Consider the following 24,234-nt stretch of genomic DNA (forward strand, 5'->3'; position numbering starts at 1 on the left):
AGTTACGAGACTCTCGTAAAAAACGGACCATTGTTCATCGAGTTTACCATTTTCCACGTTTCTTCGCGACGCGACTTTTATCCCCCACGGGAGCCGATTCGTTTTTCGAAGTTACGACTCACCTGGTACGCACTGTGCTTCATGCGGATATCTTATGGGACGCACTGAGGAGTGGAGAGACGGGGGACTCTGCATTACAATTACAGCGTAAAAAAGTTTAAGTCACTTAACGCAGTGTGCCGTACAACTATCCCGACGGTATTAAAACTGAGAGGTACGCGAATACGTTTATGCAAACGCGGCGAAAGTCGCCTTATGTGCGACAACTGCATATGTAATATAAAAGCATGTTATCGAAATAAACCATTTTATGGTACTTTAAAACATGTTTGCGAGCATCGAATATTGATAAAAATATCTTTCTATTTACTTAGTTTTCGGTGAATTGATCATTTAAAGTGTTATTTGTGAGTTGAGGCGAAAGATATGCATGTGCATATGAGTGAAGATTACACTTTTAGTACGCAATTATTCTTTTCAAATTATATCAATTTGGATGAAAATAGTTAAAAATTTAGAATAAATTGGAATAAAGTGGTTAGAAATAATACTAATAATAGAAATTATTATAATATATGAATAGGAAGAATTGCGATATTTAAAGAACTTTCATTTTTATTATTTTTATACATTTCTACAATTTCTCTTTCGAGATAGAATTATGCATTGTAATCAAATTTCTCACTCGAAAGCTCATAATATATTAAAATAGCATATCATAATTGTATGAATCCTTTAATGAAATTATAAGTATTTGTAGATGCTCTGTTAGAATTCGTTCATGGAGGAGGTAAAATCAGGTCTTCTACCATTACGTGTCGGAAGGTATTTGCAATGATTTATTTCATAGACGGGTCTGCCTGCCCCGTAACGCCCCAGAGGAACCCAGCATTATGCGAGGGCGTATATGACTCTGAAGTTTCACGAGGATTCCGATATTTACTGCCTCGCGTGCCGGATAGAGTTCTTTATACCGATTTTACGTACCAGCTGTTGTGTTCCTGTCCGTAACTCTGACTCTTTTCCGGGTAAAAAATGTAGGTCGCATATTTCGAAAACGCTCTGCACATGACGATTTACGAAGGATCATCGTCATCGCGACGAACCCTCCATCATATTTAGCCCTCTGTCAGTTACATTCTATCGGTTATCAAATTGAACACGTACGCGTTTTCATTCTGGTTTCATCTATCTAGAAATTATTCGAATAAGGATCGCGGAATAACATTGTCGTTAGCGCACTTGTTACGTTTTGTCAAAAGCAAATGTAATGCTTTTTTATTATTTTTTTTTTTTTACACAATTAATTTAAAATCTGTGGAAAAATATAGGCCGAGGAAGCATGAATTATATTTCAAAGTGATATGAAAAATAATTTTTTTTTAACACGAAGAGTCTAGTTGCGTATCGCTCTTTTTCGTTTTTTTTAACGTTACTTAGCCGTTCACCGTGAGCAGAATGTATCGATAATATTGCCGTGGCGAAAAGAGTAAACCGCTATGGGTTTACGGCAAGCCAGATGGTGGAATACTACAGATTTGTGCATGACCACGAGAGGAGCACGTTTTTCCTATAACGATCTTATCCGTTTTCATGCCCAGATTTGCCGACGCCGGTATGCGAAATTTAGCAAGCCAAGGGAGAAGTAAGCGACAAAATAATACCACGATTGGATAACGCGGTTATATCTCTAAAACATGATTATATTATCGTTTCACTCGCTACGCATGCGATAGAAATGAATAACAGCTTGCCCTGATGTGACTAAAAGATAATAAATATTAATATCGAGCACATATACACACATTTGAAACAATTTAATCGATTGAATTCACTCGAAACGTAAATCGATAATACATTACACAAATAGATACCTTATTTATGAATAAATGAATATGACTTTTCGATGTGTTTACGAATTAATTGATACGATTGAATATGTACGAGATTAGTGATCAATAATAAAGTACATGTAGTTATGTCCTTCGCAAGTAGAAATTGCTAGAATAGAGCAAAGCAAACGGGCATTTTCATTATTTAATGTGTCATGCTCAAAGTTCTCTAAGTTTCTTGCCTCGAAGATTTTAACGTACATACATATGATAATTACTTAAGTGAGTTATAATAATTAGCATTCATTTAAATGACTTTGCCTTGGCTTTCCCCAACGGCGTTGAATCTCGTCGGTCACTAAATCGCTATTTCATCATCACCGCGAGGTAAAAATATAGTGAAGCAGATGCTAACTTCACATAAGTATCGTTACGAGAAAGTGCCGGTCGCTCTTTACGGCCCTTCCAAGAAGTTGGAATATCTTGGCGTAGAATGGGCCATCCTGATGCGAATTACAGTCCTCTCCCGCTGTCTGCGACGACCATTCGTTCGGCACTCGAGCCGAGAAAGTCATTGTTCTAACGTGAATTTTCGTCAATTAATCGTCGCGCCCGCCCCCACACCTTACCATTCATTCAAATTAAATCGAGACGGAATGGAATTCCATTTAGCGTACCTAACCAAACGCGCTTGGTTCCGGCGAATAGGTTCTGCTGTTGCGTGCTGTGTTCTTCCAACCGCGATCGCTCTTTCCGTTATTAACGGAGTTATTTTTACCTAGCTCGCGATCAACCGGGATAGTCACTTGTGGAAGTCGTTGAACCTATTCCTTGGTACTCGAGGTCCTTATCACGAACGTATAACATATGAGACACTCTCGATGCCGGTTTTACCGTAACGAGCGGCGAATAACGACGAGATATTCAAGTGTCGACGGGATGGTATCGTAACTATTCGCGTTATCGAAGCGGAATGCACCTCGAGGCAACGATACCCTAGCTTGTAAGATACCCAGCTTCCTCGCTGGATTTCACGCTGTTCATCTGTCGTTATATGGCATACAGAATCGATCGTTCGCAGTCATTACGCGCGCATGCTGCGAATAGGAAGCGATTCGAGAGCAGTTCCAAGAGGGGATGAAAGGCTAACGGGGGCAATGGAGGTGGACGCATATAGTGTTTTGAAAGTTTCAACAGCGACCGCTGCATAGCACGTATGGTACTGCCATGGTCCCGGATACGAAATTGTAATTGCTAATCGACGCCTCGATCGTTATTTGCCGCAACCAAATTGAACTCGACCGCATATTGAATTGACTAATAATACAAGCTAGTCGTTGATCCTTTTTCAGTATTTTGCGACCGTTGATTGGAATCGATTAATAATTGATTTCTATAATATCATGGCATTTACTAATTCATTAATTGCTAATTAGAAATACCGCAATTAATTTCGGGTCCACTGCGAGAGCTTCTCCGGTGGCAGAAAATGACAGTGTTGCAGAATCAACGTTGTTTCTTTTGAAAGTTTTTGTCGCATGCATGTTGCATATTTACGAGTATGGTCTTTTAAAGCTCGAGCTCTATTGATGCGGCATATTTTAAAGGTAACATGTAGGGAAAGAAAAAATGCATATTCATTTTATCATTTGAAATCTTTTATTGTCGATGTATTTTTAGTTGCATTTCTTTTGAGCCGAACGATGGAATTGAAAGACGATTTTGTGAGGACGTATCTGTGTAGAATCTATTAACTTGTACTCTCCCTCTTGTCCTCTTCTCTCTCTCTCTCTCTCTCTCTCTCTCTCTCTCTCTCTCTCTCTCTCTCTCTCTCTCTCTCTCTCTCGTTAGAGCACCATCGGCTTTTACACCGCACCGTTACAACACTATTATTGTAACGATAATACCGGCCTTAGCGATCGTTGCCTAACGGTGTAATCTAGAACGTTCGTACATAACATGCTTTGGGCGCTAGCCCACAATTCCGAGAGCGTTTCAAGCCGTGGAGCGAATGAAATTTGTTTCGATTGGCTAGTACATCGATCTCGCGCGCGCAAACTATTCCTTTGACGTGTGCATTTTCCCCGACAGATTTCATCGTCGCTCCTTCGAAAGCTCTAGCTCTCTCTTTTTCTCTCTGGCATGTCCATGTCGGGGCAAGTAAATGCAGTTCGCGTATAGAAGCGCCGAGTGCGGTCACGACATCGCGGTAGTCTTGAATGGAAACTAAACTAGATTCGATCGCGAGACACAAAATAACAACGACGATGGCTTTTTGCGACCGAAGATAACATTGTTTCCAAATCTCTAGCGTCTAAGACGCCAAACATAAAATATATTGCAAATTACACAGACATTTTTTGTTGGAAAAAAAATTACAAACATCAAGCATTGTTCATCGCGATTCAAAAATTTATATATTCAGGTTATAATTAACTTCTCTTGCGAAAAGTGTATTCTCTTGGCGACTTTCTCTCTATAGCAAGCGACGCCGCTGGGCCCGCAATTTGCTTTCTGATTACGTCACTTACGACCCTTAAAATGAGCATGTCGGTCTAGATCTCCCCACCGTTCCACAGTCTGGCGAAGCTTCTTTGTGTGTGTTATATCACTAGACGACAAGCGTGATTACCTTCGTCCAACAATGTCGTAGTTGCTCACCGGAAGAGCCGCAGTCTCAATTCCGCGGACTTAAAATTTCACGACGAAGAATGTCGAGCGGATGTTACATTTAAGCCATTCTCTGTACGCTGGAGGGCGCGTGCATGCGCGCGTATACCTTTGTGATACCCATACTACCTTGCGGCGTGCTCAAATAATTGATGATCGGCCTCCTGTTTGTCTCGTATAAGTCGAGTTTAGTTATTCTATTAAAGCCGCAGTGCAGCCGATCGACGCTTGATACAGCTTACCACCATTCGCCGCGTTTATGCGAAAACCACCAGCGCAGCCCTCTGGATACGAAGCGGATACGTAGCGTGATTATATGTGGTCCGTATATACAAATCTCAACAATAATTTATTCCGTAGCGAATCATCAACGCCAGACTTCTCTCCGGTTTGCGCGGATATCGATGGTATTTTGGAGCGAATGCTAGAGGGTATTGTATTATATTAAACAGGAGAACGTCAAATATGCAATTTACCTTTAATTAAACATTTCCACGACAGTAATTTTATAATGAATTTATCGCAGCTTTAATACATGTTTAGTATTGAAGAGATTTAATAAATACAATAGTATTTTATTCATTTGATGTTTATTAACGGTAATCTTTTATTTTATTATAATTTTCTATTTATCATGCGCTTTCGTTCGAAGAATTTTTAAATAAATATATAAATCCAATAGATTTGTATTTTAGGATTAAAATACAGTCGTTATTTGGCAAAGAACGTTCGTACATTGACGTTAATCCTTAACAGGAGACAATAGCGTGAAAACTTGAGCAGTTTCATGCTCGAGAGGTTGTTGCCATTTAGTAGCCGACTTGATCGTTGAAAGCAGAAAGAAGAGAAAAGCCTCGGTGCAATCATTCTTTATATGGCGTGGAATCGAAGGATGGACGTTTTACACGGGAGCTTAGGGAGCGATCAGAGAAGATACATCAAACAGTAAAGGAGACTTTTTAGCAGCAATTATGGGAAGACCTGAAAGTATATCATTCTAGAGATCCTAAACTCCTAAACTCCTAATGGACTATCTATCATTCAAATGTATTGATTATTATATATATATATATATATATATATATATACAATATATACAGTTGTATATATATATATATATATATATATATATACAACTATATGTACTCGAATTGCTAAAAATCACAGAGTCGGAATTTTTCAGATACAATCTACATGTTATATGTATCATCCGTGACGACATAATTTTTATAATTATGTGCGATAATAAATTAATGTAATAATATATCTAAAAAATTTAAAATTTTTTATTTTATTTTAATATTAAAATATATATAAAGTTATTCGTGTAATTGAGGAATTCAATTTGATCAAGATGATAATAATAACGCAAGCACTAGATATCTTTTTATTACGTTATTAAAATTTGCACGATAATCCACAAAACCATGATATTGATTTTCTGATTCTACTCGTGTCCAGCTGTTACCGGCTTTATGCTCGCTTTATACGCAGAGCGAGTCTTTCTCACATCAGATTACGTCCATGCCGTCTGGCAATATACACATCTCATGTATTTCAAAGAGGTAATACTTCGTTTTCTCAACCCTTTCTGCAGGGGGAAAACACGTTTATTAATAGGAAGAAGAAAATTATTTCCTCCAAGTTGTTTTCTCTTAAAACATTTAACAAGTTTTGAACGCTCGCGCAATCATTAGGTCAGAAAATTAAGAAGTGTTATTTAAACTTACAATTAGTTCGGAATAATATTCGCTAATCTCCCTCTTTAAATTAGTTATGTGTTCTAAAAAAGGGTACTAAACCCCGATGAAAAATTAAAGGAATGACTATTAATATTAATAGATTTAATTCACGAAAGTAGCTGGTTGAATAATAATACCTGCATATTGTGAAGTGTTCGACATCTGCGGCGTTTTTAATAACGATAAATCCCGGATAACGCCCGGTTTTGCACGATATAAAGTATCGCCATGATACTTGTCTCGCGATAAAGAATCGCTATCGCTGGCAAAAAGCGTCGGCTCGCGATGCGGGAAACCATTGGGGAAGCTTTATACTTCCAATATTATCTCGCCCGCAATTTCTCACTAGGAGTCCGCCTGGCCCGCGCCCGTAATGTTCCCCTGGCTTAATTCTTCGCTCCGGACTTATGATCTTCCGACCTACCTATATTCATAGGAGCCGATATACTATTATCTAGCTGATTTTGCGTTACATCGCGATCATTACAAAGCCAACCTTTTTCTCCAACATGAAAACTTTAAAGCAATCTTGTTTATTTACCTTAATCCGACCTTCTCCATCTGTAAATTACTTTCAAACTCCGCGCTCTTTTCGTGACAGTCGCTCCCTTCGGCCAGGTGTTCGCGACACGAGAAAGCTTCGAGCCAATCGCTTGAGAGCCCGCCCTTGTAACTTCTCGTTTCGTTGTGAACAAAGTTGCAGAGCGGACACCGATCCCTTAAGCTCTACTCTTCCGCTTGTACTACACATAAAGGATTTCAAAGAAATGCAACGTGGCGTATGCACGGAAAACTTGTGTCGACGAGGGACGTTGTAATCTATTCATCCTTAAAATAATTCTCTTGTAGCGGGCTGTTCTTGAAGGAAGTGAAGATTTTCTCTGGAGATTTCTCATAGAAAATGATGAAATGCACGAACTTGCGCATCATGATTCAGCTGTTGTCAGATCGCGTTTCGACGACGGGGCTCGTTGTAGTCAAAAATAGCGAGAGCAGCTTGTGGGAGGCCACTGACGGTGTTAAATTGGTCGCGCTACCTTAATGAGCAGAAATGTACGGGATCGCTGGAATCTGGTTGTGCATTCCTTTACGTGCGAATAGCGCAGTTAGAAGGGGACACCGACAAGGACGCTGACAAGAAGACGATGCCAATTGTCGGTGACGTTTACACGACGAGTGGAGGACTTTTAGAATAGAGAGAGAGAGATAGAAAAAGAGGAAAGAGGGAATTTCTCGATCCTCTCCCACGTGACGAATGATCTGTCAAGTAGTTACCGTCTAATGCAGCAGAAACGCGAAAATACCGCTGGTTATGTGCTATTCTTTGAAAGCTTGCCAAAATACACCCACCGTGCGAGACCATGAATGACCGCGAAATATGGTGTAAACAGCACCGAATACTCTCGTTCGTTCCGAATCGTAGTTATCTCGTAGCGATCTCGCTGTAAATGGCGCAACTGCGTTAATTACGCGCCAAATGCCTGAATTTTATTCGTGGATTGCGATTTAACTATACGAAAGATCAGTAACATATACATTAACAGCAATACATTCTTTTAACTGATGATATTTTTATTCGCAAGTTAATGTATTGATTAGTTGAATATAATATAATATAAACTTCGACAATAAAACGTCGTCGTTAACAGACCATTAAATTTTATTTAAAATTATAAAGAGTAAATCATCCTTTTTTATATATTTATTATATATATGAATATTTCAATATTCTCGTCACAAAAGTCATTTGTCCATTATTTGTCTTTCAAATGCCTTTCCCACTGTATGTCGCACTTTAATGATATAAAAGCAATGCATGCGTAAAATTATAAATAGTATTCCATTAACGCTTTTCAATATTTTTTAATATTTCACGCCGAGATTACTCGTTACAGTTTCTCCTCATGACCAGCGGTGTTATGTCATTCTCAACATATGTCGATAGATACGTCGCTTCTTCCTCACCGAAGCGGCTTATTGAATCTGCAATCGTGTGTATGACAGGTATCCATTGATGTTTCGCGTCCGGCTTGGATGTCAGAGTTAGAGATGTGGATAAACGAACGAAGCTAGAAACACATTTATTCTCGCTAGACAGTCGACGAAGAGATGTGATATTGTTAAGTCCGTCCTCTTTTTTCCTCGATAAAAATTCTTTTCCTTAATTAAAATATTCATGTGTTGATATAAATGAAGAAAAATTTTCTTTTTCGTAATTATTACATCTATTAGATGAAATCGATTTATTTTATGCTGAAACAGTTTTCACAAATAACATGTAAATTTCAAAATAGAATAAATAAAATATAAGCATTAAAAAAATTATAAAATACAATGTTTACTATGTCCACTAAAAAGTAAAACTATATTAGAAAATTAATAATTAAAATATTTATTATTTACATTTATATTTACACCTTGAAAAATATATCATTGAATCGAGAAAAATAGAAAAAAGAAGAATATAGAGAATAGAGATAAGAAAAATAAGAAAATAAATTATAAATTTTTATTACATAATATAGTACTGCTTATAAATTATTTTTCGTGTAGTGTAGTTGACTTGAAAGTGGAAAGAAAATTCTCTATCTTTCGTTCAAAGGTGCTTTTCTGCTCTAAGTTATCACATTCCGCATATATTTAGGAGTGTATATCCTGGTATCTTTCAATAAGTCCATGAGCGTGTAGTTTGCCAGTCAAGTCCTTACTTCACATCGTAGATCAAAGTAAGTTGCGCGAGTTGGAAAATAAAAACATTCAAACATTATGCTCTCTCTCTCTTCTTATACGAAATAACACACGTTTCTTAAGTTAATATGAATTTTGAGCAAAGTAAATTAGATACAAGATTATTCGACCATATAAGAAGATATTTTTCTTTAAGTTGGCATTCCTTAAGAGCAAAAGTTGAGATTATATATTACTTTAGTATTTTTTTCAGTATTTTTCATCTTTACTTTTGAAAAAAAATGGATACTATGAAAATTAGAGAGCAATATATTTATAACATTACTATTTTTAAAAAAAGTAAGGCATAAATTGTAATTTCAATCAATCTTGCGCTGCGGTTCGAAGAATTTTGCTTTTGCATAAAAAACTATGTATATTAATTAATTTTCTAATTCTATAATTATGATTACGAAACTATCAATTTACAATACTTTTCACACTCTACTTTCTCAGATATTTATTATTTACATTTATATTTACACCTTGAAAAATATATCATTGAATCGAGAAAAGTAGAAAAAAGAAGAATAACATAAAATGTGTGTTATGCATATATGTGTATGTAATACTTTCAAATTAAGCGGGTCACATATATATTTGTGTGCATATTGATCGGCTTGCAAACTATTGTACTAAAAATGCTTGAGAGAGTGATGTATTTTTATTAACTATGCCTTTCAAAAATATACCGTATAATCTGAATGGAATTTTTCTATGGATTTACATTCTATTTTATTACGATGTCAATCTTGATTATTTTCTATTTAAAATTTATTTTAAAAAATAGATTTAATATAATATAATAAAATTTTCTATTTTAAAAAATTGAAATCGTATGAGAATATATACATATGTGAATATTTAGAAATCATTTATAGAGTATAATTTGTAAAAGTGTTTGCATCAAATTCCATTACCGAGAAGTTTCGCAATTTAAAATGCAATGAAAAGAATTCTGCTTGAATTAGGTGACGTTTAATTTATCTCTAGTCGAATATCGGCGAGGATTACTACTTTTGACTTTAATTAAGTTTCAAAGCGATAAAACTTGTTCTTACTTGTTTGGCTCAACCTAAAAATGTGTTCGATACTGTTACGATGAGACAAATAACTTTTCAGACTTTCAGAAAATACGCTCACATGTTTTTGTTATTATTATTTAATTACAAAAAAAATTTAATTAAAAATAATTTTTTTTGTTTAAAAGATTTTTTTTTTTTTTGAAAGAATTAAAATGAAAGAACTCTCCCTAGTATATGTGTATGTATTAAATACCAAGAAGAAAAATTAATAACTACACATATGTACAATATATAAATCATTTGTTTTTTCAATTAGTTTAAAGTGAATTTTCAACGAAATTTTAAATACCGGAAAATCAAAAGAGCGTGACTGTTATAAATTTCCATTAAATTGTTGCTAAGAAAAAATCAATTTCGAAACCGTCGGGAAAACTCACCATTAAAATGTTTTTCACTGAAATATGATCAACTATCGCGTATATATGCGATTTCAATTGAATACATTGTATCGGAAACGGTTAATTTTATATGACGCAAAATATATTCCCGATGTGCGCTTTCGAAATCGAACTGGGACGAAGTGTCCAAACAAGGACGTGGAAATCCTGGAGTATCGTATCGTTTCAAAAAGCTTTTAATCAACGAACTGTAATAAATCCCGTTGAGACTTTTTATGGTAAATAACGACGTGATCGTTGATTATCGGAAAGACTGCCGAATGCGGCTAAATCGTTTTCTGATTTAATTAAACGTTCCGTAAGATGAATAACTTTTTTCTATCCAAACTGGATCTTATCGGAAGTGTAACTTTTCATAAAGTCGCGAAGACAAATCGAATCGATTCGCTGGCTAGTACCGCACTGTTGGTCTCTTGTATTTCTATTTTATATTTAGGAAAAATTTGCACATATATATTGTCAGCTATGTAGTAAGTTTTATGGCCAACAAAAATTTTCACTATAGAATCGAAAGTTGAGAATGAAGCACAGCCTCTGGTCGCCCCATTTGTACAATTGGTACGCGAACGTTATAGATGAAAAAAAAGAACTTGCTACGAATGTTTTGTGTAAAGTTAATTGAGTTTGCATTGTTCTCTGTCTTTTTATATAGTGATTGTTACCATCACTGTACTAGTTTTAAAATATAATACGTGTCCATTAAACGATAGAAAATTGATTTCATATGCTCGAAATTTATGACGCGTTATGTGAGATGAAAAAACATCATATTCTTTATATTATTATTTGAGTTTGTTTTAAAATAATATTGCGTTTTTTATATTTCATTTACACGATTGATAAAACTATTAAAAAATCTGAGATATCGCGTCGTACAATTTTTTCTTTAATACATTAATTCTTACACGAAACATAGCACGTGAAAACATGTGTTGTTTGCAATATAAATTTTAACTTCTAAATCAAAATATTAGTTTTAATGCAACAAATTTGATACATGTGACAAAAGAAAACATAAGAATGAAAATAATTACATCTTCCTACAGTAAAGTAAAAATGAATTTTGATATGCATCTTTATCTGTAAATAAGAAGAAATAATCTAGAACTACCGAAAGAAAATATTTATAGTACGTTAAATATCGTTTAATAGTAAAATAAATAGTGCAATATTCGATAACGATGCAATCAGATCCGCGATAAAACCTATTCCTACATTGCAGATGGATATCCTGTGTGCGTATTTAAATATTGGAATATTTGGTTTCAATCAGACAAAATAAATTAAACACAATAAAGGCAAATTATATACTCGCAGAAGCAACTTTGCTTCTCTCTCGGTATACGGAGCTCGGATATATTGGTTGCGGAAAAAAGAACCGATACTGGAGAACCGGGATTCGGGAGAACAGAGCTTCTGCGATAGAACTTCTCGGCGAGTTCGCGCTCGATTAAGATCGCGTATCGCATTCTCCGATCGTCAAAGATCGAACTTTCAGCGACGCGCTTATTTCCGACCGTGCCCCTCGATCCGTTAATTCCATTCCGGCGCTCACGTCGATGGAAAAAAAAATCACCGAATCGAAGAACGACTTAGAAACTTCATTGCAAACTCAATCTTCAGGATTACCAATACTCGCGGTCTCATTCATATAAACTTGTCCGCTTGCCCTTCCTGCCGGAATGGCCTGCCGGTATGTACCTATCTTCAGCTTCTCCTCCCTATCTTTCTCTCTCTCTCTCTCTCTCTTTCTTTTTCGACCAGATTTTGCTAGGATAAATTATTTCCCGTCGAGGATTAACCCCCTCCCCCGACGTCAGGACGCCCTTACGTTACGCGGATTTCGTATGCGCGTTAACGTCTGGCTGGAATAAAACCACGATACCGGAGATTTTCTTGTCAGCCCGGACGGCGCACCAACGGTACGCGTAAAGGAACTGTAGAGAGGAAATGCCGGCATCTACTTCCGCCGTCCGATCGCGCATCTCGTGCGCTTTTCATTCTTTCTCGTTTTCTCTCCTCGGGTGGCTTATCGATCTGACCTTATTTATATGGCGCATGCCCGATCGCGCAAATATACGGAGCGTCGTTGGGACCGAATGAATTTTGCCTAAATCGCAAAATCGATAGCTCCTGAGGGCTTTTAGGACGTGAGCACTGGAAAATGTAACGAATTGGATAAATATCTTACGAGCGCTAGCATCATATCTCATTATAAGTCTTTTGATCAATTTTTTCTTCGAGATGAAAAAATTTTCCTCTAGTAAAAATTTTAATAGATATAAAACTTAGAGATATTAAATGGTATGAAAATTTTAATTATTTTTCTGCAGTTTTTTAATTAAATATATAACGATATAACATATATATATAAATATTTAATTTAATTTTTAAAAATTGAATTATTTTTATGAATTATTGTTAAATAAAGATCTAAAATTAATATAGAAAAAAAAAGATTTAAATTAGATCCTTAATTTTTACTTACAATACTAGTTAACGATCTACATATTTTAGAAGTAATATACCTTTCATTTATGTCTTTGATTATTACAAAATATATTATGAGAGAACTAAGGATAATTACTCTAACAATTTATGAACAAACAAATTCAATAAAATAAATACAGGAATATATAATCCCATATTTACTTTAGATCGTTAGTTGAAATTGGTATAATGAAAAATTCAATATTAGAATCTGAAGGTGATCGATATTTAGATACCAAAAATATTTATAGATTCGCAAACCTATTAGCAATGTATTTTAAATCTTATGGTCGCACTATCGTTTTTGGGAGAAAACGAAGGGGCTGTTCTCAGTTCTGTTTCAGTTATAGAAAAATGGGGGATTTCGCTAGCATGTATCCAGGCCAGCCAGCCTGGGAACCGACTTTACGCTGGGCAGGAACTTTCAATAAGATTCGCGGGGCCCCGAAACGCTGCTTCCTGGAACCTGCTTCCCTGCTTCACGTATGTGGAAGTGAATCCAAACTGTGCCGTCTCAGCGTGCTCGTTCGCATAGAAACTTACACGATCGTCGAATCGAATTCCGAATTCTTTATCCCGCTCGCCGTAGCCGTCGTCTGCGTCGTCGGTCGCCACCGAGATCCGCCCTCAACTTCGCAATCTGTAACCTCTACTTTCCCTCCCTTATGCCGCGAGTCACGCTTCGCCTAACCATCGCGCAGATTTATGAGTAGCTTTCTCTCGATATGCATATATAGAGATTCATACTTCGTTCGTACGAAGAAAATTTCAACAATATTTATTTTCAATCCAAATCATTTGTTTTCTTTTATCTCTTTAAAATTCACCTTTGATTTTACTGCATCTTATAATTAGATATAGAGCGATTATCTAAAAAAATTTATTTGTATCTATTGTGTATTTTCCCTCATTTTTATCTAAGAATAGGAGAATAATGTTGTCGTAATAGCTAACATAAATTGTATAATAATTCTCTTACAATAAGAATAAATAAAATAAAATTTAGACGAAGCAAAAAGAACAATTTTAAGAATGAATAAAAAAATTTTAATAAGCTGTTAAAAAAGATTAGAGTTATTACAAAAATTCTATCGACATCTATGGTTCAATCTTTTCATATTTTATTTTAAACTCAATGTTTCTGAAATGTTTTTATATACATTGTGTTATATTACAATATATATATATATATATATATATATATATATATATATTTATATACATTATGTTTATAACAAAGTATTAGATTTTATTTTAATTCTATTTTTGCGTTTTTATTTTATAAAGTAAAATATTATCGAGAAATAATGCACTATTTAAAAATATTAATATCAAAACGCGTAAAGTTCGTAAAATTATATTCATGTGTGAGAAATGATTTAAATTTATGATTTAAATTTTCGAAAAATGAAATAAAAATATAAAACTTTATACTTGTTATAATTTTTAGATATTAAATATATATATAAAATATGTATATAAAAATATATGTACATTATATGTATGTAAATAATATATCATAGAAAAAATAATAAAAATTAAGAGTCAGCGCGATAAATGGGACGTAATACATTATTAATAATCAAAAAATGTCAAAAATATAATATCGTATGTTTCGATCCATTTTTGGATCATTTTTGATGGATATAAGAAAAAAAATTTATTTATTCTTATTGTAAGAGAATTATTATACAATTTATGTTAGTTATTAAGACAACACATGTAATGAAATTATTATTATCATAAATGACAGAGAATATACATAATACATACATAGTGTTTTTAGTGTAATAAGGAATTTTTTTTTCAAGTATATGCTAAAACAGCCGATAATCAAATATAAGACTGAAATTATTATAATGACATTAAAAGTGAAAGAACAGAAAGAAAGTGTAAAGTAAAATCTTAAAAACTTATCACACATACATATATATGTATACACGGATCACAAATGTAAATTAAATACGGATATGAATTTAAATGAAGAATTAGAAAATCTCATAAACTTTCTTTGATAGTCATTTAAAAACTAACTTGGTTTAAAAATATTCTTTTTCGTTGTAATATTACTTTTCGTTGTTTATATAAGTTAATAGAGTTCATGACTTTCTGTTTCGATACAATATTCTTTTCTAAGTCCTTTATTGCTTTTTACTTTCTAGCCTCTTTTATATTTGAACTTGGTAAACTTTGACCTCCTTTTTAAGTCAATTATAATCATAGAAAGATAAACACGACAAAATTACTAGAGAAAAAAATTGCATAATATTCGAAAATTGGTTCGCTTACATAACATAGAATCGAATGTTATTTCAGTTGCATTTTCTTGACAAAACTGTTTCGTAAAATATGTACATATTTATTTTAACAATCTATTTTTTGCCATATGCAATTCGTATTTTTATTGTAAGATTTTTTTACATGAAGTTTTTTTTTGAAAAAATTAATATTTCGAGATTAATGTTGGATCTCTCAATTTAGCGTTATCGATAATAGTGTTATTATTTATATAGCTTTAAAAATAAAAACAATCAGCAGTTGGATTTAATTTGTTTGCAATCGTTAATTTGTTTCAGAGATCAATGCAGATATAATGTTATCATAACAATACTGACATGTACGATATTTACAAACATATTTTAATCCATCTCGCTTTTAAGCGCTAATTAGCTGTTGTGTATAGGCTGTTCCATTATTTAATTATAAAACATGATTATAACATGATTATATCTTACATTCACTATTGCGTGCAACATTCGATTTTGTCACTTAAAAGTCTATAAAGATATTTGCGCGCATGTTTAGATTTACATTTATAATTTGTTTTGTTAATTGTGGCTAATGGATATTATGGAAATTTTTGTGCTCTTTGCAATTCAATTACGGCACAGAAGCTACACAAAATAATTTTGTAATGAATTTGCCTCTCATAATTTCAAGTGAATATATGTTTCGCGTGTGTTTCGTGACCGAGTCACGTATTCGATCGATCGTACCCAGAGGTAGAATCGCAAAGCGTCGTTCAAGTATTTTCTTAACTATATTAGATATCGTAAAAATCCAATACGTTGATACTAAAAATGTTATTTATCCGTATAAATATATTCATATCTCGTTTCATTCATAATTAACAATATATTCATTTACGATTATATCTTTTTGTTTCAGATGCTTTCTATAAAGGGAATAGCACTATTTGTGGTACGCAACCGATTATAATAGCTTGGTAACATTAATCATCCTCGTGTTTCTTCATCTCGGGTAAATATATTTTATACATGTATATATATTTACAACACACACACACACACACACACACACACACACACAAAATACTCTCTGAAATTAAATTAACTTCCGAGCTGAAGCTTGCCTGCATTATATTTCTGTGCGAAGGAATACTTGCGACACATATTTTTGATTAAAATTTCTTAATTATTAATGCGATGTATGCGTATTATATAATGACGAGGCGTGTAATTATACGCGACTGACGACTGACATTAAACGCGGTAACACATGAAAATTGCGAAGTGCCAACAGAAATGAAAGCTAATATCATCGATCCGTTACCTAGAAATTTACCTTATGGCTCGTTATCGGTTATTATCGTATGGAGCAAGTACTCGACGCATGATAAATCAATGAGTCGTTCGCGATAAGACTCAGGGTATCGGTTGCACCATATATTTGATTCAGCACTCTTATCGCTATTCCACTACGGATATTGGACGGTTAGATGCTGGTCTTGCGCCGTGTTCGAAATGTTCGCGTTATATGATATATGGATGATAAGATGAGATACATTTTCGATACAAGTCAAACGGGTTAAATCACTACGGCCAAGCATACGTTTAAAGCTATTCCACGTATCGAGAAATTTCTCTCTGTATTTTAATCAATAATAAATAAAAATTGTAAGCTATACACAACTGTGTACGCTAATATAATATATAAGTTTTTATTGGTACGAACTAAAGATTTATCTGTACGCGCGAATATTTGGCTGCGCTTCGATATATCAAATTTAACCGGATTTTGTTCTCGAGATGACATCTCGTCGAATGCATGCGGTACTGTGAAAAACGCACGCACGTCGGATTCTCACGCTTATTTTCAGTTTTGCGTCCTCCAGAGCGCCGTTCGAAAGAATGCATATTGCGACTGTTGCATTCGTAACAATGCGCGCCTGAACGGATTTGAATCGCGCTCGTGTTTGATGCATTCAAAACGGATCGATTGATCGCGCGCTAGCGAAAGTACCGATTGTTTCGAGTAGAAATTCCTCTGGCAATTCTGTGGGATATCCGTCTTGGTTTATTAATGTAATGAGATATTTATGCATTTAGCGTTCACCTCTTTGACATGGGCGGCGATTATATTAATCCGTTGTTATTTTTGTATATTTAATTACATTTGACAAATTCTGAGAAAATTCAATTTATTTGATTTGGCTGCTAAAAATTACTTTTAAGATTTCTTTCTTTATAACAGCGGATTTATAATTTGTTTTCCAATAATTCGTTATTGAGATTAAATTGGATAGGGCAAAGACAATTATCGCAAAGATATTAACGGTATCATACAAATTCACGATAAATATCAAATTCACGATAAATATCAATGTCAATTAGACATTTTCGTTAAACATAAAAGACGTTAATTATATCACAGTCTCCGTTTATTTAAACTTAGAACTTGAACTTCACGAGAATATAATGACGAATGTTTATTTTATACGCGTGTCATATTTTTTATTTATTTATTTTGCACGTGCGACAGATATTATCACTGATGCGCATGAATGAATACACATATATCTTGAAATATATGTTTAACTATTTATCCTTTTTTATTCCTTGCGATACAAAAATCCGCGCGGATTTCACGGGCCTTGTAGGAGCTGTCACACGGCAAATTGTTTAAAATTCCGCGTCCGGTTGGCCGTTTACTGAATTCAAAAGGCTGCCGGTATAAATTGTCCGGGCGCGTGTACAAGCGCGACCGGTTGTCGGTCGCGTATGTCCAGAAAATATCACCACTCCGGAATATTTTGGGATTGTTGTATACCCTCGCACGCGCGCGAGACGAGACGAGGGAGACCGATGGAACGAGTCCCCGGGCTCGCCCGTCCTCCCGGATGCCGTCGACGCGCCCGGTGCAGCAATTCGCCACCCCCGAAGCTCGCTGTCTGAATTTTATCGGCACAGCCGCGCCCGGATGTTCTCGCGTTGTGCCCTCGCTCGGAAGACAGTCTCGGCATCGTGTCTCGCGTATGTAATGCAATTTGCGAACCAAATTCACATCTCAAACTATCCCGCTGGATAGATAAAGGGCGGCTTTACATTGCATCTGCATGCTTAAAGTCTGCCTGAGTAATTAATTTGCACGAGATACCCCGACGCATGTCCATCCGACGAGGATCGTCTCGTCGAATCGACCGTTGCTGGTTAAAATATTGTTTATATTTAATTCTTGATACTTGTCGTTATTTTTAGCAATAACATTCGCGCGCGATTCGTAATTTATTTGACGATTTGCCGCAGGTTAGCATGAATGCTCGCTCTAATGGAATTTATATTGCGTCGTAGAATTATTTAGAAGAGAATTTAAAAGGATTTAGCGTCATTTTGAAAAGCATTCAGCCAGTATTCTATATTCTAACTTTGATGTTAGCTGGTTGGTTGCTTTCTCAGATATCTCCTTAAGGATGTTTTGTACCTATTTTCAAAATATTGAGACTTTAATGAAAATTGTACAGAATGTCCTTTTACATATGTTTAGAATCTTTAGTACAATTTTTAAATCGATTCACTGAAGCGTTCACAAGTTATAAGGATTTTAATTTACACCGAATTAACATGTGTTCTTATGGGAAACGTATAACCACGATTCAAAAAACAAAAACACATAGAAATAATATTCAGAATTTGTTTAAAATTTGCAAAAATTTAGATACAGAGGAAATATTTGGTCAAATAATATTATACAAGTACTAACTGGTTAAAAAGATAAATATAATTTAATGAAATTAGCCATGTATCTGTCACAAGACGAAACATCTCTGCCAAAAGTTGATCGATTTGCATTTCGATTAACAAAATTCGAAATATTTCAGTAAAAACGCAATAAATATTAAAAAATACATCTCTGCACTGTAGCTAAGATCAAATTGTAATATTCTACACAATTTCTCGTGTTCAAAATACACCAAAAGTGGATATTCGTCAATATTGATTTTCAGCTACTTTTTGCTGGGATTGTACATACAAAACATCCTTAAATTCTTTTCCTGATACTCTCCTCTAATTCTTTATTACGATGCGACTACTCCTAACAAACTCGTCCTATGTTAAGAAATTAAATGCAAAATTCGAGAGAGGAGGAGGAAAAGGGAGTTAAGGAGAGAGAGAGAAAGAGAATTACACGTCGGTACAACAAATTTGATTAATGTAAGTGTAACCTAGTAATGCTACATTATACGTGTTCTCTGATGGTTACGTATCATGTATGCGATGTAATGCCGCGGTATAATAATCTAAGGTAATATAACTAGCGCGCAAGCATCGACATGTGTTACATTATCGTGAGAAATTTATAAAATTAATCGGAGGCAATTTTGCGAGGGTAAAACGATTTTAGTCAATTTCTAATATTTACTATTTCATAAATGGATAGCTGTTTGTCATTTTTAATTTCTCGCGATAAATTGTACAAATACAAACACTTATTGGATGCTCTAGAGAAATGTGCGAAAAGTTTACTTTCAATATCTAAACGAGAAAAATTCATTCCAAGTGAAAACAAAGCGCGAGAGGAAACTTGAACAAGCCTGCGGAAAAACAGATATCGATTACGGCTACGCCGAGTTCTCGATGCCGATTCTGGAAAAAGAGTCGTCGGGATGACACGACGCGTTCCCCCGGAGGATCCGGCTGCAACAAATCGCCTAATCAGGTGGATATATGACGGATGGAGAGGTGAAATTGGTTCCTGGCCGCGAGTAAATCTTGCGTGTGTCAAGGCGGGAAAAGGGTTCCGGAGAAGAGAAGCTGGGGAAAATGGACGACGCGAGATCGATTTCCTACGGGATTTATGCCACTATTTTTTATCCGAAGACGCCGCGTACTGCGTCACAGCACCAGGAGGGATGCTTTTTCCGGCGTGTGCCGTTTCTCAGGAGACGCGCATTTCATTTCGCTATATTTTTCTCGGACGCTTGGAGCGATATTAATACGATAAAAATGCGTCGCGTCCCGAAAGTTTTAATTAATTCGTCCTCGATGTGATACTTGGAATTCGGTCATGCGTATGCACAACTTTGCGAAACTTTGCGAAGCCTCGGTCCGCAACGGATTTTCCTCGGCGCGAATTAAAAAATAGTTCATCGAGTTGACGGTGCTCGCGAGAGTCGGTCGCCGAGCCTTTGTGCGCGACCCCGCTTTAATGAGACACTGTATTCCCAACGTTACCGCGCGCACGCGGACGAAGGTTGATGCAGTTAACCTTCGTGCATAAGATCACGCGAGTTTTTAATGTAATTCTCGTGCCACGCGCAAGTTTTCCCATTGAAGTTACGGTGGTTTTTGCCGCGCAAGACTTGGAGGCACGCATTAGAGAATCTTGCTTTCCCCATTTTATCGTCGACAATTTTATTATAGCATTAGAGGAAGTCTCGAGCCTTTGTATCTTCATTTACGCACATTTGCTCTCTCTAAATCCAGCTTTGGATTTTTACAAAATTTAATTATCGAGTAACATCGAAAAACTCTTATGATGAGAAAGAGGAACTGACGTTAATTATTAGAAAAATAAATGAAAAATCAGCTTTTTTTATCTCGCGATTTACAATTACTTACACAGAAAAAAAGGACATTCTTCTTTTGAAAATATATTTAGTTTTAACGTGAAAATCTTGAAATGAGATTATATTGCGTTAATTTAAGAAAAATATAATTGCTTGAATAATTGCTTACTTGAATGAAGCCATTTTATATAGTTCAATGAAGAAAAATATAGTTTTATGATTTAAGATTTAATTTTCTTGAATGAAAAAGAAACAATGTTAAATAGAAGATAACATTTTTAAATCAAAGATTATAATTTTCTTAAAGTAGAATTAAATAATTCTACATTCTTGAGGTGACAATTACAATATTAAAATAAGACTATAATATTGTTAAAATTTAAAATTATTTAAAATTATTTAAAATTATTTAAAATTATATTAAATTCATCTAAGAAGATTATAAATTGTTGCGTATATACGAAACAATGAACGCGTTAATTTAATTATATTTGACACTTATTTTTTTTCTGTGGAATTTATTATTCCACGCATGTAACATTTACAAACTCGAGCTTAACCATACGTAAAACGATTTTTCCCTGGGAAAATTCATGCGTATCGCTCGAACATGTTCGATATTGGCGACAATTGCTTTTCCTTCGTTATTCATTGGCGGTAATCTCGTTTGCGTATCTCGAGCGCGGATCGTAGCTATTCCGATAACGTTGTGTAATAATCGAAGCGATCGATGATGGTATATAATATGACTGGATCGACAGCGATTAATGAACGGCAAAGTCGGCGCCGCGTTTCCAGATATAATTTCGATTCGAATTCGCGGGGGGAGGGGGAGCGCGGCGCTAACAGAGGAAACGCTCTCCGCGAACGCGAGCGGAGGATGCGATTTATCACTCATCGGTGAAAACGGCCGTGACGGCGCAGCAGTAGCGTATAATTGCACGTATATTCTCCGGGCCCGGCCGCTATCGGCGACCGCCGCCCCCGCGTCTCACCGCGCCACGAGTCATTGATCGTACGCATCCTCATTTTCCGCACGATTTTAGATTACCATTCGACGAGTTTACGGTCCGTCAATAACCGCGGACGGTGATATTGGAAATTCTCGGTGACGAACGTTATTACACCGTTCGTGTTCGCTCCGCTCCATCTCCCGACAGTCACTTCGCACCGCGCGCTCTTGTCGCCTCCGTCCCTCCTCCCATCCCTCCTGCCCCCGATACTCTCGAGATATCGGACTCCGAGTTTCTCCGATACGGAAGTTGGCGGTACTTTGGCGGAGTCCATGTAAATTCCCTTTACGGCCTGATATTCACCCTTTTGCGTCGTGCTTAAGTAGCGTTGCCTGCTGCTGGCGCTGCTCCGCTGCCCCTTGTTTGCGGCCGTATCTTTTTTTCCTCTCGGTTTTTCCGTTTTCTTTTTTCTCTCGACTCTCTTTTTTCCCGACTCGCGGCCGTTGCTGCAAGTTTATGATTCGCACATCCGACGAAAAAATCGCGTTATCTCGGAGAACACGAGCGAAATCCGGCTAACGTGATTCTTTTTCCTTCGCGGAGATTACAGCCGGTCGCTCTTATGCGCGAGCGTTGCGACGCACATTAATCTTCGCGGAATGATACGCGGCACTATGCTAAAAGAAAAGATCAAAGGTTCAAAAAATTATTTGCTCGCCTTGAAAGAGGACAAACTTTTCTGCCCGTTACTTATATACATATATACATACGTACATTCATTCATTCATACATACGTACACATACGCACACATCTCTCCTTATATGCACGCGTGAATTGACGTTAATGATTTGAAAATATATATCGAAATACGTGGATTCAATATAAAATCATAAATGTCGACAGATATGTGATACGATTTTAAATTCCTATCTCAGGTGTCGTTAAAAATATTATTTTTAATATGTATTCTCGTTTAATAAATTGTTGCAATTTTCAATTTTTGTATTTATTTTGCTACAACTTTGAATCGATTGACGCGACAATTTAATGGCAAGAATTCAGGCTTTAATGTGAAACACGTGATTCCTAAATACCAGGTTTTCTTTTCTCACCCGGAGCAGTTGCTCTTAACGTTTGCAACGGGTGCTTGATAAAATACCTATGTATTTTACCAACCCTAACTCGTGTATCGACTTTCGCGCGAGATAATGGAAGTCGGGAAACAACGGCGAGCATTTTCGAACGTAACCATTTTATTTAATTGCCTTCATTTTACTTAACGATCGATGCTAGTTGGATGGCTTGAATAGTTAACTTAGACAATTTCTCGAGGAAATTATTTTTGCGACATAATTATAGTATACCGTCTAATCGTCAATAATAATTGAATGACGAATAGGAATAAGTTTCCTTTTACGTAAAACATTTTCCCGGCAATTATGACTCTTGCTCGAATTAATTGTTCAGTTGAATGCAGAAAGTGTAACCTAAAATTGCAAGATATTTGTAGAAAGAGAATCGTCGATGAGATGAAGTTAGCACTCGACATATTTTCAGAACTTGGATATAATTGATAAAGTTCTGGCTCTTCTCTTTTCAAAGAATAATCGTGAGAAATTATCATCTCCATTGCAAATTTTTAATTTTTAAAATCATACCTTTAAATAATTCATTTTCGTTAAACAATCCCTATAACTTGGCCGGGACATCTTCTATTTAAATTCTTTATTATAGACATTAAATTCCGCTCAATAATATATGGGTATTGTTACCTTCCGAGAATATCGATTGATCGCGTTCCCGCTTATTCTATCGTCTGTTATTTTATTCCTACAATAATTACTTATCGTTTGGCATTACGATTTATTTCTCGAAATTTATCGGCATCTATTCATCTCGTTATCAAATCCATTGAGATAATTTGTCGTCTGCGAAATCTCTCGATTCCGTCGGTGACGGCGCGATGTTTGTAACCAGTAATGTGAGATGATGCTCTTTGTAAACGATCTGTAAACGATGCGCTCTGAAATACCGCTAAGCATCCGTATCGGGCAGATTTTCTCTCTCTCTCTTTCTCTCTCTCTCTCTCTCTTTCTTTTCATCTTGTTCTTATTTACGCCCGTATTATTTTTATGGTGAACAAAGAATATTTTTTTAAATGATTTTTTACGCATTGTCGCTTCTTTTACACTTATGGATGCAAAGAAAATGGATCAGCAAAGGAGAATTCTCCGTTTTTTCAAACTTTCATATAAGGCGTTCAAGATCTACATATATCGCGTGAGTGTGTTCTTTGAATCAAGTACATGTATATGCAATTTGCTTTGAAAAGAGGTTTTACTTCAATATAATTATAATTTAATTTATTCCGGAAGGGCTCTATTTTACGTGTTAAATTTATCTTAAAAATATAAATTTTACCAGGCGGTGCGCATTTACATGCGATCTACTAAAAGAGAACATTTTACA

The 24,234-nt window shown here is 35.5% G+C and overlaps 1 protein-coding gene across 5 annotated transcripts in view; it reads left to right on the plus strand.

The window, feature by feature from the left end:
- Positions 1-24,234, plus strand: part of LOC105254457 — a 199,835-nt gene that overhangs the window by 33,586 nt on the left and 142,015 nt on the right. For 3 of the 5 annotated variants that reach the window (XR_003123487.1, XM_011263136.3, XM_025413168.1), the window contains exon 2: positions 16,173-16,265. The exons of 1 other annotated variant lie outside the window; for it this stretch is intronic. The gene's annotated coding sequence lies outside the window, so the exon portion shown is untranslated. The remainder of the gene's footprint in view (positions 1-16,172; positions 16,266-24,234) is intronic. One more of the 5 variants, XM_011263137.3, reaches the window with a different exon arrangement.

The sequence above is a fragment of the Camponotus floridanus genome, unplaced genomic scaffold (assembly GCF_003227725.1).
Source record: "Camponotus floridanus strain SB8 unplaced genomic scaffold, Cflo_v7.5 scaffold61, whole genome shotgun sequence".
Taxonomy (NCBI): Eukaryota; Metazoa; Arthropoda; class Insecta; order Hymenoptera; family Formicidae; genus Camponotus; species Camponotus floridanus.